Source organism: Perna viridis, chromosome 8 (genome assembly GCF_037379345.1).
Source record: "Perna viridis isolate PV_CMFRI_1.1 ecotype Kerala chromosome 8, ASM3737934v1, whole genome shotgun sequence".
In the NCBI taxonomy this organism is placed as follows: Eukaryota; Metazoa; Mollusca; class Bivalvia; order Mytilida; family Mytilidae; genus Perna; species Perna viridis.
In genome coordinates, this window is record NC_142452.1 from 37904325 (window position 1) to 37928148 (window position 23824).

Genomic DNA, 23824 nt, shown 5'->3' on the forward strand with positions numbered 1-23824 from the left:
ACCTTCATGAGACTGAAACTTTTCTTTTTTGAGAACACAGGCATATGTTCAACATGCACGAACTTTGCGGTAAAGGCACTTTTGAACATGTTTTTTTATTTTAAACAGTTTTATATGCATATCGATTTCGGCGAAATTCACAAAAAAAAGATATCCAAGTGGATATCGGGAAATTGAGAAAAGTAAAAAAATATAACAAGAATAGGTGTAGTGTATATGTCAGAGAGACAACAAATGCATGTTTGTTAAAGCAAGCCAACGAGTAAGGTGGCCCAACAATGTACGTGTGCATTATTATAACATTTGTTAGATGGACCATAGTGATATTTATAATCAATAGTCGATGCGATTCGGTAAAAAGGAAAAACGAAAGTTCCAAGAAAAGATAAAAATGCCATTTTTCGGGATTTTAAAACTTCGGAAAAAGTTGGATGCACTAAGATAACCCCGCTTTCGGCAAACAGCTCCGAGAGTACTGTTCAAATCGAAGCATACTGTTCTAAGACAATCATTTTTGTTCGTTGGATTGTTCGATTGTTTGTTTGTTTGTTTGTTTTGTTTGTTTTTTTTTAATTGATGCAAATCGATACGTTGTGTTGGTTGGATTGGATTAGTTAATATCAGAACTTGTGTAAAATATACCTGTTAACCGTGGAAAACTGTTTTATTTCAGGAATTTGTACAAAGTATGAATCCGCCAAATAAAACTGAGAAGTATATAGCTTGAGATTTTTATAAGTGTTAATATAAAAAATCAAATATTTTGACGCTCACGGCGCCCGGTTATCAAAGCCTACTTCATATTTTTTTCTCATTGATAAACACATAATAACTCACAAAACCGACCACTTGTACAAATCAACAAATTTCAAACAGGCAACAAGAGGCAATCTCTTGTTTGCTTTCTAAATAAGTGTTATTTTTCTTTCTCATAATAGATTACGTATATTTATATTGAATCTGAATCTTACCCGAGGTTAATGATAATGACTATTATAAGAACGATTATAATATAATCCAGAAAATGTGATGATAGAATGCTCTTGAACTGTTAAAACAGGTTAATACAGATAGTTATCAGCCTATCTGGAAAAACAAAAAGAACTTATGCTGACAAGCCAATAAACTGGTGCGTCTTTATACGTTTTAAAATTTGACCTGAAACTTTCCTTTTAACCCACCATTTCATTTAAAATGCCTGTATCTAGGCAGGACTATTGCGTTACCAGCTGTTCCGGTGATGTAATATCTATTTTCTCATATTTAGTTTGGACTTGACTTTATAATGGATCAAATTAGTGTCCGGTAATTTTGTTATTACCATTATTTTATTACATTGTAACCCAAAAACCCTAAATGCCACGGGCTTGTATGTAAATTTGAAAAAAAAACATTACTTTCATTATTTTAGATATTATCAATATACACTGTGGAACTTTAATTGTTTTACTTTCTTTTCCTTCTTAATCTTACTTTCTTCTTTATTATATTGTTGTTATCAAGCCTGTACTTATTTTAAAAGTGTAATTGATTTTCCTTCGTCCTTAACTGCGTTGTATCGGAGCTGTCTTGCAACGTTTAACCCAATTAAGAACCACCAAATCTATAATATTTTCTCTTCTAAAAGACACCCTACATATCGAGAAGATATTTTTTTTCGGGGGGGGGGCGAGGGGGGGCTGCCCTCCTTCTTTTCGCCTTTGACCAATTTTGGCCACTATAAGCTTTATTTAATAACAGAAATTTCAATTTCAAACTATATTTTATCCTGAATAAGTATTTGTTGAACTATCTGAGTTGCTAATTTAGAAATATCGACTGATATACAGCACGAACAAAATTCGATAAACTCAATAAAAGTCACATCAAATATCACTGTTGACGATATGTACTATGAGACGTAGGTGTCAGTTACAGTCTAACTTAAAACAAAACGTCGGTAATATATTGTATCCAATTTCATTGACATGTGATGCATTTGACTGAAGTCTTTCACTTATTTGTTTATTTATTTACTGTTATTATCAGTAATATTTTGGGCTACATACTTGATTCATCCATATTATTTGTTTTCACTTGAGTCAATAGGTAATTGTATAGGCTATAAACGTATGATATGATTTAAAATGATAATTCTATAAGTAAGGAGATTTCCGGTTATACCAACACTTAAAAGCTATACAAGAACCGAGCTTTCACTCGAGTGCATGTTTCCAAAATAGAAACGATAAGCAAGTAGAAAGCAGAATGTTTAGCAGGGGAAACAGAAATAATAACCAACAGTTATGGCAACTTTTGTAACCTTCAAGTGTCAATTAACAATTCTAACCAGACTTGATGAGTGATTATTTAATTAAAGGTAATGAAAGGTAATGGGTTACTGACGTTTGACGTAATTCACAATGTTTACTACGAAAAAAATGAGTGTTAAATCAACAGTATTGGAATGCCTATAGCGATTCAAGAAATTATTTGGAAATATATTTACAAGATGAAAATATGTAGCAATAAAAAGATTTTCCTATCGTTTTCCTATTGTTATCCTAGCCGAAACTACGCAGGCTTTTTGTATCGCTCTAGAACTCTAACAAATAGGCTTAACATGGTTATGTTGCTACAAGATTGAAGTCATCACTACAGAAGTTTTATGGTCGTTATCATGAACTCGTGGATCGTTATGGTGTATCAATCAGCACCATGAAAACTGATTTATTCAACGGGTCATATATTTCCTTTAATCGTTTGTCTACCCCGGACTTGACTTTTTATGAGCAACTCGGCGGATGTTTCTAGAAAAGCAGAGGACGCTTACCCTACCGGTGCACCTGGTCCATGCTCCCAGTTTTTAGTGGTGTCCGAGTTGCTCATTTACTTTTGTTACTTTGTATGTATGATTTTAGTTACTTTATGTTCTTTGTTTTGTATGTCTGTTTTCCATTTCTGGTCTTTGTCCCTGGATTACATTTTTTTTATTACCGCTATGGCCTTGGTTCCCTTGATTACTCTTTCAACGGCAGAATGACAATTCCATCTTTGTATGGTTCCGGCTGTTATTTGAAATACTGGAAAGGACCGCTATATAACACTTAGCTGTGTTATCAAATCTCTGATGTTCTTAGTACTTGTCAGCGAAAATTTGCAAAGCACATTCTTGCACGTAAATAGACGGAATTTCAGTTGGGTATGAAAAGAGGATTCCGGAGGTTTAAATCGTTTTGATGGAAATATTTGTTAATTTCGTGCACAAAAAAAGACAATAAGAACTTATAATGATCTGTCTCATCTGGAACCCCCTTTCCAAAATCCCTGGTGCCGTCAGTTTTTAGCATAAGGTATGAGTTGTGATATGACAACTCCATACGCAGGTACTGAAGGGATGTTGCCACAGATGAAAAGAATTTTGACAATACGGAATGAGAAGTTTTTGCGAGTGTTGAAAATTTTGGTCATGAGATTTCTATTTCAATCGATCTCTTAGTGTAGTTCAATATATGACGTTACCGCAAAGTATCAGTTTTGTTCTTCATGTCAAGTTCTTTGAGGTAGATGCGATGTATAAAATCCCCGAAGACAAAGTCATCTACAGAGGGAAAATTTTTATCATGGTCCATTCTTTTTCTCAGTAGTTAAATTATTTTAACATTTAAGGCGCAATATATAAAGGTTAATATTGAGAACGTGATGAAGTGTATTGCTTCAACCTGCAATCAGACTGACTGATTGGTGCAAACATGTCTCGTCGATTTGTTAATTTCCCTTGCGCTTTTATTTTAATTGTGAATGTCATGGCACTATTCACCACCAGCCTTAAAACATGAACTTGAACTTTATATATACGAATTTTGCTAATGGAGTACAAATTAATTATTGCTTTAAATAGCTGTACTTAAATTATCTCTTCAAATAGTTAATTTTCGCGACTGGACTACAGTTTAAAACAGAGGATATCTATTCCATATATTCATTATGACATATAATCCGAAGTGTTAATGAGGACCATTTGAAAAGTAATTTAGTGCAAAAAATCTGTAGTACAATCGACGGAAGTAATATTTACCTGTATTTCAAAATTACATATACAGTTGAGTTATCTATCTGTCTTTGAGTCTTATTTCAATTATTAAACTTTTTTCGGTTATTTTCCATCTACGATAACGACATCTTTATCCGACAAAATTTGGTTGATATTATGACGTATAGAATAAAAGAGATATTAATGTTGCAAAAATCTGTAAACATTTCCCTCTATCAAATACGTATTTTAGCTTCCATATTCAGATTTTCCAATATACGAATATTTCATTTATTTCTTACCGATTATATCTGAATTGTGAATCCAAATAAGAAGGTGTAAGAATAATACGATAATTAATTGGAAAGATTGAATAATTGAAATATTATCACGAGTGCCGAAGAACTCCTAGATTTAACCAGTGTGCAGAACTTGTTCCGAGCACGAGTTAAATCCCCAAGCGTTCTTGGCACGAGTGATAATGTTTTGGTTCTTCACGATAACAAATTGAATATCCTATTTATTATATTGATTTTCTTCCAATTTTATCGATATTTTCAACATGAATTTTCAATTTTGTGACTGGTGATTGATATCAAAATTGTGACGTTTTGGCGGGAGAAAGTCCGAGAGTAAAATTACCGAATTTATTTCACAGTGTGAATTATTGAAATTTATTTTACTGGGCACGAAAGTAACAATATGTTTGAAAGAAACATTGCGATGCAAAGAATATACATATATATATATTGGGTCTTAAAAATTCCCAACGATGTTGGAACTGTCAAATTTGCGAAGCAAATTTTTGGTCGTTCACTCCGCGGGACTCGAACTCGTAGCGCTGTGACATCTATGGCAACACCGCCTGCACTAAGTCCAGCGCCCTAGACCACTCGGCCAGCTAGGCTAGATAAAAAGAGTTGTCACATTCTGAGACGTTGTATATATATATATATATTTCACAGGCAAATGAGAATCACATGGTATGCATCATATGATTGTCATATGAATCGAGCATAATATGATAACCTTATGTTTCAATTACACTATGAGTATCGCATGACTATCATATGATAATCATACATGTATGTTTTTCACAAACACATGATTATCATATTTTTTTCAAATTTTGCAAATTGTCATATGAGAATCATATGATTATCACATGAGTATCATATGTTGAATACCATATGTTTTTCATTTCATTACCATATGATTTTCATTTGATTCGAGCACCATACGATTATTATATGTGGCACATTTAGCTGTCTATACAACGATAAAGTGGATATACTTCAGCGTTTTATACAACAAAACGTCATGAACAATAACATCCAGTTTACAAATAATTAATGGATTTAGATACATTTTGTTATTTTATAGCTGCTGATGGGAAGTTACTCCACGTGTACAGCAGATCAAAATTTGCAGTAAATATGATTGGTATATCTTGTACTTAATAAAAAGACAGATAATTGAGTAGGACTACCTTTAACTACCTGATTTGGAATATATCGAAATAAATTACACTCCTTGAGACGTTAAGGTTTCCCACACGCACGATACCTAAACACTCACCGAACGCACGATAAACAAACGCTTCTATCGTGTGTTTAAACGCACAATAAACGAACGCTTGCCACGTGCGTTTAAATGCACGATAAACGAACGCTAACAGAGTGCGTTTAAACGCACGATACACGAAAGCTTACAGCGAGCGTTTAAACGCACGTTAGACGACGATAAACGATAATAATATTAACAAATAATGACGAAAGTAAAAATAGGAAATTGAATTAATGAAAATATACAAATTGATGATAACAAAAAATATAAAAAATATCAATTGAATCAAGGAAATAATCAAAGTACAAAAATAAACGAACGCTTCAATCGTGCGTTTAAGCGAACGCTCGTGTTGTGCGTTTAAACGAACGCTCCAATCGTGCGTACAAACGAACGCTCCCAGCGTGCGTTTAAACGAACGCTCCTATCGTCCGTTTAAACGAACGCTTCTATTGTGCGTTTATTGTGCGTTTAACGAACGCAAAATGATGTGTAAACACACGATAAACGATGCACGAACGCTAAAATGGGAAACGTGAACGTTTCAAGGATTGTACATTTCATGTCACAAATAAAATTTTGTTTCCTCAATGAATATGCATTTGCAAAGAAGTTTTCCGGTGGGATTTTGTGCTCCTAATCTTGTTTTGTACAATTACTGGCACTACCAACTACTAACATTAGACCAGAGGATTTAATTGGAAGTGGTGGTTTTTTATAGTTACTCCACTAAAAAGCCGAACCTCAGTTATAAACATTAAATACAAATACTACAAAAAAAATTACTAACTTAATAAACATCCATTGCCTATCAATTCATAAATCGCAGTCCAACAATCATGATGCTATTATGAATGCGTTTATTTTTAACATACCTTTTATAATGGAACGTCCTATATATTTTATAATAACCGTTAAATGTGCGTAAATGCCACATGGAATAAATTTCAATTTTCCTTTCAAGAATTTACATGTTCTATTTGATGGTTGTTTGCTTCTTTAGATCTTATGAACTTAAATTACTGGGATGTCTTTATAGAAGTAAAAATCAAAAGTCAAAGGTTTTTTATGTTGGAAACGGTGCATACATTGAATCTGAATATATCAAATAAATGCCAATCACCATCAAACTAATAAATGGAATAGTTTACGAAAAATTCGGCAATTGTTTGACTTTTTCATATAAATTATTATTGTCTGTGTTCCAGATGCTCAATGAAATGCTTTGTTTATGTGAACTTTGCATAAATACGTTTGGTGCTCGATCAACATTACTTTTTAACATATATAATGGTCAACGAGTATGCGCAAACATTATCATGATCTAGACAACTGAAATTCAGTGTAAGTAGTTGTTCTTCTCTCGTTTGAAAATAATTGATATCACTGGCTTTACAAATGAATTTGTGACTAGAAAACATAAGAATATCACAAATAGATTTTTACAACTCTGAAGAGTGAGTGGTTTTCGAAACTCACTCTGGACGCTGTGGACATCAATATGAAAATATGCAGAAATGTGCAAGAACATTGCATCGCCGGTACGAAGGAAATACTTTTACACGTCGTTATGCAGCTTCGTGGAGCTTTGGAATTTCTTGCTTTTCAGTGTCTTGCAGGTTGTGTTTCTAAAGCTTGAATATTTTTATGAATATCCAAAGAAATATCACCGATCTACAATTGTACTAGCAGTAATGAAATCTTCTATTTTTATTGAACACATTCCTTTGGTGGATCGTACAAAACAGGATAATGAGGACAAAATCGTGAAGCATAACGGTAGACAATCTCGATTCCAAAATACCACGCGAAAATAAATACACGCACTAATAAAAGTCATTATAGATTTTATATTCTTTCGGAGAATTTCAAAACAAAAGCACTGTTTGTTTTAAAAACTTTACTCACCACAAAAAGTTCCAAAAACATTATCTATGTTTAAACCTTTAATCGATCATCAGCACCAAAAACGAAGTTTGATCACCGTATATAGGTTTGTGTCTAGAACAATGTTACATTTGATTTAAACTTGCACCGGAGCAAATGTTTAGAAGACTGTCCATGTAGAAACCAGGCAGTTCCTGTGATATTGATGGCACATTGTAAATTTTATTTTACAGAATGTTTTGTTCCAATGTGATGTTTATATCATATGTATGTTTATATTACAAAATGTTTTTTCAATCGACAACGTACGGCTCAGAAAATGATTTTAAAGTTTCCTACTGAGAAAGCAAATACATTTTGCACAAAATGAAAGCGTTACCTCCCCTTTTCAATGAATTACAATGTTTTTATATAATTTCAACTTTGAGATTGGATACAATTGCGATATGAAATTTTGATGAATATTTTTAAAATCAAAATTTGTCATGTGTGTCACCCACGCCCTCTTAGACAACACATTTGAGATTTACGTACGTCTGGTATTGTAAAGTTTGGACATTATTGTGCTCTGCCTTTAATCTATTAGACAATTAAAAAAAACTTGTGGTACTTATCATAAATTAAAAGAGACAGCGATCAAGCCGCCGTGTTTTGGACATATCGCTTATTCCCACTCTTGTCTAAACTGTATTCATTTTATTTCTATTAAATTCATTTTTAATAAATACATCAAATATTTACGCTTTAGTTTAAACATTTTTTGGAACAAATATTTTATAGTCAAATCTGTCCAAACCAACCCTTTTTGGGCTTTAAAGGGTGTTCGGCCCAGAAAGAAATCTGTTTTTAAATGTTCAAAATACATAATAATTGATTGATATAAAGGAACTTTTAAAAGTGTCTGGTTTAGACAGGTATTCGACTCATTCAGGTTTCACTGTTTGTTCGAGTTTATAAATGTCATCACCAATTTGAAGGGTATTCTTGTATCCCCTTCAAAGCGTCGCACATAATTGTGTTACACTTTACGTATGATAATGACGCTTATAATGTGCGAAGGGTTTTTTTTTTTTTTTTTTTTGTCATTGTTGCAACATGACATAATATTATATTCATGATAATGCATCGTATATTACTTATAATAATACGGTTAATAAATGTGACGAAGAGAATAATAAAGTTTATATCTTCAAAAACATATTAATCAAAGACATATTAAAAGCGGCGTAATTCATCTTGACATTGTCCACGAAATGGAACAATGTTTGAACATTAAGGACATGATATTTCGATTTTCGTTTTGACCATAAATATGAATTTTTAAAACTGCTAAAATATATTGATATTTTGATCAATAATTTTTAATACATTTTTAAATGAAAATTATACAACAATTATAATTTATCTTTAACCTTAGTTGAGTACTTTGTTAGAAACTAACTTTACCAATATATATTAGAAAACACGATTTCACATTCCACTTCAAGTATATCTTCGTCTGAATATAGCTGAAATATTGCTGCTCGGACGTTAAACCCCAATAATCAATCAATCAATCCAGTATATTTGAAAACTCAAGTTCCTTGAACAACTTGCAAGTTTAAATATACTCGAGCAAACGTGCAACTATTGAATTTTAATTCGAATTTGGCATCAAAATGCTTATTTCCTAGTAGTTGAAATAGTCTAGACAACATTTGATAAATAGATTAATCATGTTTTATAATGGGAAAAAATACCTCTATTTGTGATAAATTTCATTTCACTGAGCTATTCTTTGGTCTACTCCTTATGATGTATGACAGTAAATTAAAATTACACAAATGTCTCTATGACAATATGGAAACTGAACAATATTTATGTTGACAATTTATTTTGTTGTATCATTCTTGTGCGTGTTTAAATTAGTTCTGCTTAGTTCGTCGTAGGCTTATTCCTTCAAGACATTTACATAACGCAGATGGACCTTTAGATTTAGTAGACAGATCAATTGCAAAGGCTAAACATGTGTTGTGCTTCACAATACTGGTTTAAGTCAACCCCATTTTTAGTATTTCCACATTCCTAAAGTAAAATTTTCGTATCAGTTAAATCACTACTTAGCCAATATTTGGGAAACAATCTCGATGACTTAATGGATATTAAAGAGGTATTCCGAACTTTTGATGTGGATGACTTTATCATATCAATTACGTTTACTCGCATTGCATAGATTATTTATATTGAGATATGACAATATGCATTTGTCCTGCTTGCCAGACTTGTAACTCGCTTATTGAATACTTACTTGTACCAACATTTAAATTACTATTATTTTTGTCTCGTAGCTTATTATATTTTTGCAAATGTTTGTAAAATTGGGAAATGAATCACGGTAACTCCATTTTATCATTGTTTTACCACGAGCTGACACTTTATGTCGCACTGTTTTAACCCGAGCGATAGGAGAGGTTTAATAAAGGCATAAATGGCCAGCCGATGGAAAAATAATGATAAAAGGAGTTTCAGTGATTTATTTCGATTCTAATATGACAAGTTTCTTTATTTTTCAATAGACACAGCAGCCTCTGTATTGCACGAAATGTCGGTCATTTGTTAATCACCTTTTTCCCATGGTTTTTCTCAAAGGGCTTTGAAGCACGTCATATTAGATTGAAAAATAAACAACATAAAAATCTTAATGAATTAAAGTAAATCATACCTAATGTTAGCAGTAGATTAATTTTCCTTGTTTTTTTTTCTCAAAGATGACCCTGAATAAGCATACTTTAAACTTTCAAGGGAAAAAAATTGTCACCAAACTTGATCTTGAGATAACTGAGCTTTATTCAAGCCAAAAGTTTACCACAGTTTATATAAATCATCTAGGTAAATGTCAATATTTCGCAAACTTCTTAAAACATGGTAGATAAAATTTCTTACAATTTTATATGAAGAACGCCAAACTGACATTATTTCATATTTCAAAACTTGAATACCCTATACATTTCAGTAGAACATTTTCCTTCCAATTATCTCTCCTTTGACATAATTTTCTCGCCATGTATCTCCCCTTGAAGGAGCTTTTTAAAAATAATCTTTATATTTCATCATACTTATTTCTATGTCGCAAAATCATTTGAAATAATTTTAACATTTTATTTTTACAGCTCAAACACTATATGTTTTTAGAAAATACATATGTCTGTATGATTTTGCAAGATCACAGAAAACGAATGTTTCGTGTACGTGTAATAAGATATGTAAGTCTCGTCATGTGACCCCGTGATTTCAAGAGAATATGTCCTAGCCTACCATGCATTCAAAAGCATTGGAATTTGTCATTAGAGAGCATGGAGATCAGTATTAAGGGCAAAACATCTTTTTGTGTAAAAAATACCAGTAAAAAAGAACAAATATCTATTTCTACATGATAAAGGTATTAATAAAAAAAACAGAAAATATAAGATTTTGCAATGTTATACAGCGGTTCGAGTACCCGGAAGTAAACAATAAAATGCAGATCGGTCTTCGGTTTTCAATACGTTCTACATTGGAAACTCCGGTAAAGAAAATGAAACTAGAACGAGACTTGCATTTTAATAAAACCTCTTGTAGATAGTTTATCGGTGAATACTCGTTTATTATGTAAATAGCAGTGAAACATATAATGTTCCACGTGTAATAACCTTAATTTTACTTCTGAATTTTTATCGCAAAAATATAACGACACTTTTGTTATGTAGCGTTAAAATTATCACACGTAAGTGGTGATTTTAAATTTCAATCCGCCAATCAGAAAACATAAATAAAATGCGGGTGTTTCTAGAAAAGCAGAGGACGCTTACCCTACCGGTGCACCTGGTCCGTGCTCCAAGTTTTTAGTGGAGTCCGAGTTGCTCATTTGCTTTTGTTACTTTGTATGTATGATCTTAGTTATTTCATGTTCTTTGTTGTGTATGTCTGTTTTCCATGTCAGGTCTTTGTCCCTGGATTACATTCTTTTGATTACCGCTATAACCTTGGTTTCCTTGGTTACTCTTTAAAAACAAATAACTTATTGACAACATTATTAGGAAGGATAGCAAGTGGTTATCGTGATAAACCGAAATACACTGCAGAGAACTCTTAAACCTGTTCACTTGTTACATCTTAGCGTTCTTCGGCACTCGTGATCATAGTGTGGTTATTTATTCTTTCAGTTAATAATCCAATTAATATGCCTGCAATAACACTGACGAAAAATATGATTTTTTGAGTGTAAAAATAACTGTTTTGCCCACTATTTATTGCTTGATTACTTGCAAGTTAAACGCAAAAATAGTTATCGCCTTTCTAAAATAAAAATGAAATAAAACCAGTACCATCATATAAAAAATGCCAAATAAGTTATCAACCATCACAAATACAAATGCAAAAATATTTACTGACCTTTTCACATCCTTTTAGTTGTACTTTGACCGCCTTTACCGTCCAGTACTTGTCTGAAAATTTAATTAATTGGAATTAACATGAGTAAGATATTGTGGCGTATGGGTCATCGATTACCTCCTTCTTAATATCTGCCAAATAAGTATACTTGTAAGATGACATAGTATAACGTGTAAAGTACAAGACCAAAGAAATTCAAAAGGGTCAAGGTTATTAGTAGTTTAATTCTGTAGTACTGTTTCATTATAATTGATATTTAATCAAAATCAAGGATCACTGATGGACACTAATTCGACTCGTATTAGTTGTGTTATATTTAGACATATATGTAAATATTAGTACTGAATTGATACTTGAGGTACATTGATGACCGCAATGTATGAAAGGAAAACCATCAAAGATACTTTAAGATCTTTCCGCTTGAAGAATTTGATGAATTATTAATATTCATCCTTCATTTTGCAGTAAAGTCTTATCCGGACCGGAACTTCGCTAAAAGCTGTAATGGGTACCAGACAATCAAGGCTTATTCGGTTGACATTATTACATCATAGTAATGACAATGTTTACTTGCAAGTATCATTTTGATGTTTCTTTCTTTTAGATAATAATTAACTGTTTATTTGGAAGACGTACTAATTTTTATTTTAATTGAATAGTTTGCAATAACGCGTACGCAAACATGTCTTTTTGTTGTAATTAACGAAGGCTTCTTCGTATGAATCATGCAAATTATGTAGTATATGATACACACAAAAAAAGATTACATATTCTCATTTTCATTATTAAGATGCTCTATCAGTCTGTATGACAAATTGTATAATTATCAATTCCAATCTGTCTGCTCTTATTATCCTCATTGAAAATCAAAAAGTTTCTATTGTATTTCGGTGTCATTTACAGAGTTCTCTCCCTTAATATTGAATTTTACAGTAAATTCTATATAATGTTTATTTCTTATAAACAAGGGTTCTATAAAAAGCTACACAATATATTTTGTCTACTTAGGCATTTAAAAATAATATCAAAAATAAAAATATGTATGCTTTCCAACCTTGTATCACATTTTGTATGGTTCATAGCTGGAGTGCTACTTAACAACACTACATGCTACTTAATTGCGTGTTGTTTTTTTAACTTTTAGTGAAGTGATTTGATATTTGGTAATGTTAAATGGTAGCATGCAAGCCCTCTTCAGATTGGAAGGCCATCTACTTCCTGTTTAAAAAGATCGGTTTTTTTTCACTTTATTGGGTACTATGATTTTTTTCTTTGTCAGGAAAAAATATTTATTGTAATGTGGAATCCTGTGCTGGAATTTACAAAAAGTCGTAAGTGTGAAATTGATTGTAAATTATGACGTCACAATACTATTTGAGGTTGTGACGTCACTTCTTACGATCAACTTTACTCTTACGATTTTTTTGTGAATTCGACACCTGATTACCATCGCGAATCCAGCTTACAAATAATGCAGCGGACAAAATCACTACGACATACGCGCCCGCACATTAATTCATTTTATTGGTCGATTCTCGATATACATATATATTTAATATCAATTTCATCAACTACACTGATTAAAAACATCCTATGCAAACATCTACTTTACTTCAGTTGATTTAAAAATAGCATTTTCTTTCTTGTTATGCTGTATACAAAATTGTTGTTAAATAAATCTTTAATTTGGATATTTTAGATAAAAACTTGTTCTCCAAAACGGAATAATGTCATTAAAGATATAGCTAATTGATTATGAAATATTCCTTATATCTCAGGTTTTTTGTATATTGTTGCACTGTATTCGCCAATAAATGAGTCTACATATTGGCTGTTCGTGTAGCATCGTGAAGTATCTTGTTACAAGCATCATACGTCAAACATACGCTTTTTAACACACATTTTCGAGGTTTTCATACAAAGACACGTTATTTGACCGATGAAAAATGTCGCTTAGGGACTTTGTTTCCGGTGACATTGTCAGATATAAAACATTATACCTCGATAACAACCATTTTAGCACTTTTTGTAAAAACTATATTAGACACTAGTAGAAATAATTAGTTCATTACCATTAACAACCTAACTGATAATGACAGAACTGACCTTCAGTAAAATGACGTTATAAATTCCCCTCTAGATCAGCGTTGACTGGACTGGCATAGATGTAAATTACGTTTCATATCGGCTCAGTGTGTTTCGGATGACCGGTAGGCTAGGAAGTTTTTTTTCAATTGTGCGATGAAATGTATCATATTCGTTAAATGATTAAAACGTTTGTGAATATTTTACCACATGATTAGGTTTCATGACCAAAAACTTCTTTTTACTTATTTGCATGATATAACATCTCTTGTACTATATTAATGGAGGAGTTTTAGTTTTAATCCCCGTTTCATGTAAATCGACGGAAGGATTTATATCATAACATCTTTGCATTGTGCTTTTATCGTGCTTTGCAGAAAGTATAACTAAATAATTTAATTTCAGATGAAACACGCTTTCTGATTGGATAACAATTTTTTAACATCTTCCCATAGACCAAGATTTATAATGTGAAATTGTGATTCTAAAATTCAATTATAAGGAATAGCTATTATATTTTTGTCAGTACTACATGTACGCAGGTTATTTAGTGTGCATCACGTGATTTAGGTCATTTACACATAGACCGAAAAAATAGAACAGCCATTCCTTATTTTTTTCTAACTTTAGGACAATCAAGTTCTTCCAAACCTAAAGAAAAGTAATAATGGTGGAACTGAAAACTAAAATTTTAAAGATATGCGATATGATTTCATATATCATCATCTTTATGCAAAAACACTACATAAATACAAAACCATAGACCTAATATATTTTAAAGCAAGAAAAATGTCAATCAACAATTAAGTATCAGTCTTTATAACAATCAGACAGGAGGTGATTCATGCATTTCAAAAACCCACCAACTTTATATTTGTTTCCTGTTCAGAATCAGTTACAGACCACATAATCAGTCTCATTTGGGGGTTGCACTTTCGGGATAAAATTTATATAGATTTTACATGAATTTAGCACTTTGCAAGGGTTATCGTTCTTGATTTGGTTGATTTTAGAGGGAGTTTAAAGTGCAGTTTTCTCAAAAGTACAGATCTAAATACAGAAAGGACTATTGCCACATAAAAATGTATCATGTGTAGAGCAAAAAAGCATCATCTGATCCATGGGTTTTTTTCTACACCATAAATCACCTTACCATAGCCATTGTCTGAATTTTATATGGACTGGTACTTAACTCATTGTATTGACTTTATTTTTATGCTTAATCACATACGCATTGCAAAAGATACCCTAAAAATGGTGTGCAACAGGTATAACTTACTAAGGAGTCTTTAAGATAGAAATGATTAGCAATTTAATCAAGGAGAAACAATCGAAGGAAAATAGCAACAGTTAATTTAAAGCAAAAACACCGAGTGATTGGAACTGTAGATCTCTGCTATACTTAACAAAGTTATCTCGAATTATTAAGTAGCTGTCTTTGTAAGAATAATGCAAAATCTGAAAAAAGTGATACATCCCAAAAAAGGCTACATATTTTTATTTTTGTAATCAGGTTGTTTTATGGGTCATATTATGAAATGTTTAATTATTCATTCAAGTCTGCCTGCTTTTAGGAGATAATCAACATTAAAATTCCAATAGATTATATTGTATTTGTGTGTTATTCACAGAGTTATCTCCCTTACTTTTGAATTCTACAGTGCATTCTATACAATTTTTATCTCCTATATCCCTGCCTGATTATTAGACAGAATCATACCTAAGTCTGAAAAATGTATATTGTTGAATCAATGTGCTGTAAAGACAAAGAGGATTTTTCCATAAAGAATTATTTTTCATCAAATATTGAACATTATGAGCCATCGGCCCTGCTCGGAAAATGCAATTGAAATTTTAGTGTTTAAATGGTAAATAAGTCCATCTCTTTTGTTAAAAAAAACAACAATTGACAAATGATATAAGAAGCCAACGTGTTTACTTATGTGTACATAGACATGGACATAGGCATGATTTTCAAACGAATTGAGCAAATAAACTTCGTCACAGAGTATGCGTGAAATTTGGAAGAATCTAGTGTTCACGTGAATTTCATATTTTATATGAAGTTCACATAAACATATGTGAAGCTCGATTAACATGAACTTCACGCGGAAAATATTTGCCTGTGTAGTTTAACTTAAATATGGAAAATATGACAAAGCAAATATTGTAAATATCCTATGGGAATGAACATTGGTTTACATACATGCAAAACAGGGACATTGTCACTCTATAAAAAACGCTGGAAAATCTCCAATCAAAAATGTCAATATAACTTTTACGAGATCGTCTAAAATTTTGTACTCTATATAGGTTTATTATTTCCATTCAAATCAAAACACCTGCTCTGTTTAGCAGAATTGATAGTTAAGCTTTACTGTACCCAACAGCTAGGATCTAAATATATTAACGTACTAAGTACTTGGTTACATTTGAATAATTAACTTTAAACCATTTAGCTACTTACCGAAGTGTAAATAGTTTAACTTTCAAAGAAAGTTGTTTACTGTTGTTCTTTTTCCCCAATGAGACCGGCAACCAGGTTGTCGGTTGTTGGTGGGTTACGTCCCTTTGAAAAACTTGCTAAGATGGCTTGCATTCCGTAAATATGAAAAACAACTATTAAGGGAAGACCAACCTAATAATCCCCTGTTGTTAACTGTTTTTCTCGATGTGGTGTGACTTTAATAAGAGACGATACTTACTACAATTTCTTTCAAATGATGGATATATAAATATTGACTATGCATAAAGTATTGAAAGATTGATGTTTATTGATGCTCGAAATCAACTGACTACTATACTAATTCGCCAGACAAGCTGATTAATTTATAGATAGTGTTATCAGAACACAGAAATGTCGCGATGACATTCAAATGAATACGTGCTCCGACAAATTGAGTAGATTAATGCATCAGTACTCAATCTAACAATCGTTTGAATACTTGTATATAGGCCTTGTAAGTCTCGTACTCGATTTACTCGATATATTAGTATAAAAATATTTAGGCTTCGTATTTTCTCATCGTACTAACGCATATGAGGTATGAATTGATAGGATTTTAGTTTTTTCTCTATAACAATGCTCTTTTTATGGTTTTGAATGGACGCTAGGGACTGTGGACCAATCTGATAAAAATTGAAGGGCCACCTGACTAGACTTTCAAGGCATATTACGTATGTAATGAATTGCATAAATGCGACAGAAACGTCTTTGTACCGTTTTTACCTCCGGTAGCTAAATATGCACGTCCCATACTTTGTAATAAAATATATGGACCTAATACTTGGTTATATAGTTAGTCAAAAGCATTAATTTACCTAAGTGTTTAATAAATAGATTGGTAACTATATTATTTCGTTATTTCTTTAACAATGATACAACAATTATACCAAAAGGCTTCTAATTACTTTTATTACAAATTCGTTATAATCTGTTGCTATTTGGTCATGAATTGAGTTACAATTAGAAAATGATTTAGTAACTCTTATCATATAAATAACCACGTGGTCTCTTCGATCCACACGCTTGGCAAAGTTAAAGGTACACATAATTTTATTTGTTTTCATATGCCAGAGCTTGCCGTAACTACGCAGATATTTTTCGCGTTGGACCTTTTACAATCATGCTTCTGGAGCATAGTTATGTTGCTACAAGATTGAAGTCACCATGAATTCGTAAATCGTTACGGTGTTTCCATTTGCATCATTAAAATTTATTTGTTAGGCGTGTCAAAGTTTCCCTTTCATCTTCCGTCTACCCTGTACTATCGTTTTATGAACAATTCGGCGGGTGTTTCTAGAAAACCAATGGCCGCTTACAATACCGGTGCAACTAGCCATGCTCCCAGTTTTAAGTGACGTCCGAGTTGCTCATTTACTTTTGTAACCTTGTGTGTATTATTTTGGTTATTTTATGTTCTTTGTTGTGTTTGTCTAGTTTCCATGTCTGGTTTTTGTCCCTGGATTACATTCTTTTGATTTCTGGTAGAATATTGGTTCCCTTGATTACTCTTACATAATTCTAAATGGATAGTGGAATAAAATTAAAATGTATGTGCGCTATGCTGTACTCAAAAAAACGATATGGGCTCTGTAATGATGTTTCTTTTTCCTTCCTTTTAAAAATGGAGATATAGATAAAATATACATGAAATTTTTTTTTTAAATTAAATGGCATGGCTATATCATAAACAACGAAATTACATAAATAATATATTTTTGTGGAAAATTCCCCAAAATTACTCTTAAATATGTCCATCTAGTTGCTGTAAGCCTAAGTTAAAAGTAAATTCTCAATATGAAATGTCTATTGACAATGTAATTGTCTTACTTCTGAAGTAAATGTTTTAAGTCCACCTTTAAAGGTTAGCTGAAAACTGTCAAAACTACATTAAACAATGTTTTGCTGCAGAATGTAGAACACAATCAGGGGCGGGTCAAGTAAGTCCCGTATGTTGGACCTATCTCCCATTGATATAAAAACATAGCCTAGAAACCCCTCACATAACTTTCTGACCTCTCCCCTGTGTATAAATGTTTGATATTTCTGTGACTCTCATATTGAACGTTCTGCAATATGTGTAATATTCCTGCAAGTTAAGGAGTTTGTAAATCATCCTGGTGTCAATTTCACAAAAAGTCGTAAGTGTGATTTTGATCGTAAATTATGACGTCACAATGCTATTTTTAGTTGCGATGTCATTACTTGCGATCAACTTTACACTAACGACTTTTTGTGAAATCGAAGCCTGTTTTGTATTTTTTCTAAGATTGGATAATCTTAATAATAAATATATACAAGAAAGATCTACAAAATTTATAAAGATCACAATCGTAATGTTTTCCATGATTAAAGGTCCGAGATACTTTATTCAATTTTATAAGTATTGCAAACTTTTAATTTCAAACAAACTGTTTCGTGCTTTACAACAAAACTGAATATAATTTTAGCTTTTTTTTATCGTAAGTGAACCAATCAACGAGTTAAAAACGAATCAGTAGTAAAACATTTTTTAAAAAATTTAAATAGATCCTACCGCTTAAAGAAATAAGTCAAGCATCCACCCTCTTATATCACAATATCTCAATAGCAACTTGTATCTCTAATATAAGAAGAACATTACAATCAATCAATAGTTCATTTATTGGTCAAATCAGTCAATTCATCAATTAGAAGGCAGGGCTTTTATGTCTTGTATCATTGTTAAATATAATTTATTTTGTCTTCATAGCCAGGAACTAATCTTCCACCCTTTCCTGTTTTCCCGTCTCCTTTCATCTTCGTTGCGTGCATATTACTTTAATGAGTTTTTGTATTGAAATAAACCAATGTCAAACATTCCAAATACGTAAGGTAGTAATCTTTATCCTTCTCTTGGGCATTGAATTATTACATTTGCGTCATAGAATTTCAAAGTTACAAAGACATATTTTGCAAGAAAAACAAATTTGAAAACGTTGAGATCATAATTTGAGGTATTTACATTCATTCATTGTCTTCAAAATACTTTTGATGACCATAATTACAAAAATTCTCCGATATCTTCATTTTTATCCCATTTCCGAAAAACAACAGAATGATATTGTGTTCGTCTTTTTATCCCCTTCATATCGTTGAATAAACACGAACAATAGATAATCTTTCGTTTTGTCAATACATCACGTCTCCACAAATAATCCTGATTTTTTTTTGTAGCATATGAATTAAATGATTAATATGTTATTAAAAAAAGATTATCCTGAGTTTAAACGTAGAAATAATTTTCATAATAATTATTATTTTCAACTTCGACAAATTTCAATATGTAACTCTTGAATTGTAAAAACTCCCCATTTACAACATTAATCATTAAACATTGCACTCTTTCCTTAGAATCCGCAATGTATATCATGTTTCTATTTTAAATCATTACAAAAATAGAAACAACCGAATTTTTTGATAACACAAACATGAAAATAAAGATTATCATTTTAACATAATTGTTGTTCAAAAATACAAAAATACCACCCATATTAATATGACAAATTCCAGAATGAAGTATGAATGTTTCAAAGAGTAACCTCTGATCAACGGCATAAAAATCAAATACATAGGAAAATCTATTTCTAAAAATAACTTGGATACTAGAAGTCTTAAAAAAACAAAATTATCGAAATATGAAACTCAATTCAGCAATTTAAAAATTTTACTCATTGAAATACAAGGATTGAACCTCAGAGATTTAGCGTTTTGAATTTTATAACACTGAAATGTCGGTATATAATCTATGATCTTAATCGAACCGGACAAGTCCCACAATTTGACTTTTAAAAACCCTCATAGATCTTCGATCCCCACTTTGTACTGTTCACAGATGACATATCTATGCTTCCGGGAAAATTTTGTTTTTATTTTTATCTGAATAATTGAATATTTTCTTTAAATGTGACATTATAGCACATATTAAACAAATTTTAATGATGTTTTGTTTATGATGGTTTATTTTTTGCATACTGGGATTTTTTTTATGATATTATACATTTTCAATAAAAAAAAAAGGTGTTGTCTATTATTGGTAGACTTTAAGTTCGATAAAAAAAAGTAACTTTTTCACCCGACATATGGACAGCAGTAGACGCCCAATTAAAATATTTTATTTACTGTAGCTGTGGTAAGTACTTGAATACTTTTAAATAATAATTTGTTATAAACCATTTACCACAGAGTTAATTGTTAAAGTTGCCAAGAAAATGTTTACTATGCTTCCTTTCCCAATGGTAGTGTCGTGCGTTGATTGATTACGTCCTGAAACATTATGCATTTGTATCATTCCTTTTTGTTTTTTTGTATTTGAGTTTTTGTTTGCTTTATTTCGCGTCTCTAATAAATCAGATCAGCATGTCAGACTACTTCAGCATAGAGTCTATTCGATTTGGCAAAAAGTTTTTGTCCTTAAATGCGTGAAATATCTAATAAAAGGCCAAAATCAGTTAATCAATCAGTCAATCGTTACAATAAAAACAAAAATTAACTGCCCTTTTCAAAAACAATTTGACCATGTGTTATTAATTTTTGTTCTAAATGGCTCAAATAAAGTCTCTAGTTAAAATGATGACTTATTAAGTTGTAAAAACTGTAAACAAAACAAACAAACAAACCAAAACTACGCATATTGTATTCACATACATATCTAAAACGGATTGATGATATGAAAATTGCTATTATAACATTAACACAAAGTGGGAGTTTGCTTGTTATTTAAGTCGCAAAGCAAAATAAAAAAAACAAATGGGAAATATTACAAATAAACAATATCATGTCAATTACTGTAAACAATTCATTTTCGCGGTTTCTAAATTTCACGACGGATTCTGTCAAATCTTAGCGGGTATTAACAATTGCGGTTACAAAAAAACGATAAACGTTTTATAATAATTTCGCAGGTAGTATTTTTGCATTTTCTGCGCACCTCGAAAATAGCGAAAATTAATACACCACGAAAATAAATACGTTTACACTATCTAATGATATAAATAATATCCGAATGTTTTCTTATAGTTGAAAATATATAGAATTAACAAGAGAAAAGTATCAACTGAACAAAGCCAAGTTAAACAGTAATTTCAATAGATATATAGTTATTGATAATGTATGGTTAATTTTAAGTAGCACTCCAGCTAAGAATCATGCAAAATAAGATTCATGGGTGAAAAACATACATATTTTTTGTTTTTGATATTTTATTTGATTTGCCATAGTAAACAGAAATTTACATTCGGTTTGTCATATAACCAGTGATCGTAGGAGATAAAAATGGTACATGCACCGTAAATTTTCAAATAAAGGGAGATCACTCGGTTAATGACACTCAAATACAACTGAATCTATTGGATTTGCAATGTTGATTATCTTCTAAGAGCAGACAGGTTGGAATGAATAATAACAAATTTCAATATAGACCCATAAAACAACTTAATTTAAAAAAATAAAAATAAGTAGCCTTTATGGGGAGTATCACATTTTTCAGATTCTGTATGATTCTTACAAAGACTACTACTTAATCATACTCCATGACATTATATCTTGTTACGGTTGTGATATAGTAGTTAATATTTTCATTAGCTGTTAATGTCAGAATAGTCGTAGCTTGGACAATAAAATACGAACTTATGAATATTATTAACTGGTCTGGGGACTATATATTCTTATTTTGAGTGACAACTATATTATATGAAATGGACATTTCGAGACATCTAATTATATTATGGGTGGTGTGGTTATGTATCAAAGATTATGTATGTACGGATGATGCTAATATTTGGGAAATATTATAATTAACTATGTCTTATTTATCGAAAATGGAAATTAACAGAATAGCAAATAATATGATTTCTTCTGCAAGTTGTCATTGCAATTTCATAATGTTGACAAAGAATAACGTTTAAACAACGGTTTGTAACCAGGAGTTCAAGCATAAAGACACAAACAAAACGGATTAGTATAAAAAAAAACTTGGCGCTCCTTTTTTTATCTTTAAGCTTTGAATACTATTTTAGTTGCGTTTTTTTTTCTTTTGTACAATCTGTACAAGATATTTGTTTTCTCATTTTAGCTACTCTGACTTTGCCATTTTTCTGGTATGTTCGGACTTTACGACTAAAATAATGTTTCAACTTTTCAAACTAAATATCCCATGATAATATTTATGTCATTGTTAATTGAAGTTTGGTGGATCTTTAAATATGTAACCAAAAAAAAAAACGAAGATTGACGTGGGTGTCATCGAACAGCAATAATAATTGAATTCAATATCTTTTAACTAAGATATGTCAAGAAGTATTTTATACATATTGATATTGTAATAAATATTTTGTTGATTTGTTTTGTTTTTTTTTTTCAATGACTAAGCCAACCTTAATCAATCGACTCATTTTTAAATTGGTCCAAATGACGTGGGTAGATATAATGTTATAAACTTATTGGTAATTCAAGGTCAATAAAAACAACTCCTGGCTGTGGACAGCGCGGTGGGGTTAACCATCCCTTTTAGAGCCAGGTAAAAATCAAACTGAACTAACACACCATAAAGTTCAATCAATAATACATCAAACTGTCGCTCCCTGTGGAATACTTCGAAATACATCATATAGACAAAATGAGTGTGGAAAATTTTCGTTTTTTTCTTTAAAAACTGAGTGCCTTTTTTATTAGCGTAATCTAATTTTCGCGGAAAACGCAGTTCAATGAATACCGAATTCTCCGGTGATCGACGAAAAGAACTAATGAGAAAAAATCGCCAACAGAAATCCACACTGAGGTGTGGAAAATGAGTATCTATTCATTATTAATATTTTCAGTAAAAGTTTTTAAAGCCATTTATTGATAGGATTACTGCAATGTATTGTAATCGTTCATATTGTATGTCCCTGATTCAACGAGTCAGCTAAAATGTATATATTTCCTGTTCGTATACAACCAGGGGTTTCACTAAAATAATGGTCTCAACTCTGACCGTTTATAAAAAAAATGTTTAAATTTGCCAAGCTAGTGTATTAATTGTTTACATCTGGAAACAATTCATCAAGTGGATTAAGGTTACAGACCACCAATGCAACCAATGAGCATTTGGAACGTACGCAAAAATAGTCCTACACAGAAATTACCCCTGTTCCTCATAGTGCTGTGAAAAAAGTTCTCATCTTATTTAAAAAATTTAAACAGTTTCTGAAAGGAAAAACATTTCTGTACATTTTATAGGTGCATTTTGCTTCTTGTGATGTGAAGCCTAATCTCCATCATGATTTCTAAATATTCCCCTATCTTGTGAAAACACTGGGATTTCCCATGCTATTTATAGACACTTCACTTCCGGTGACCAGTAC

The 23824-nt window shown here is 31.4% G+C and overlaps 1 protein-coding gene across 4 annotated transcripts in view; it reads right to left on the reverse strand.

The window, feature by feature from the left end:
* LOC148610399 (soluble guanylate cyclase 88E-like) overlaps positions 1–23824 on the reverse strand; it is a 139364-nt gene that overhangs the window by 65046 nt on the left and 50494 nt on the right. For all 4 annotated transcript variants that reach the window (XM_088543027.1, XM_088543021.1, XM_088543022.1 and 1 more), the window contains exon 2: positions 11876–11928. The gene's annotated coding sequence lies outside the window, so the exon portion shown is untranslated. The remainder of the gene's footprint in view (positions 1–11875; positions 11929–23824) is intronic.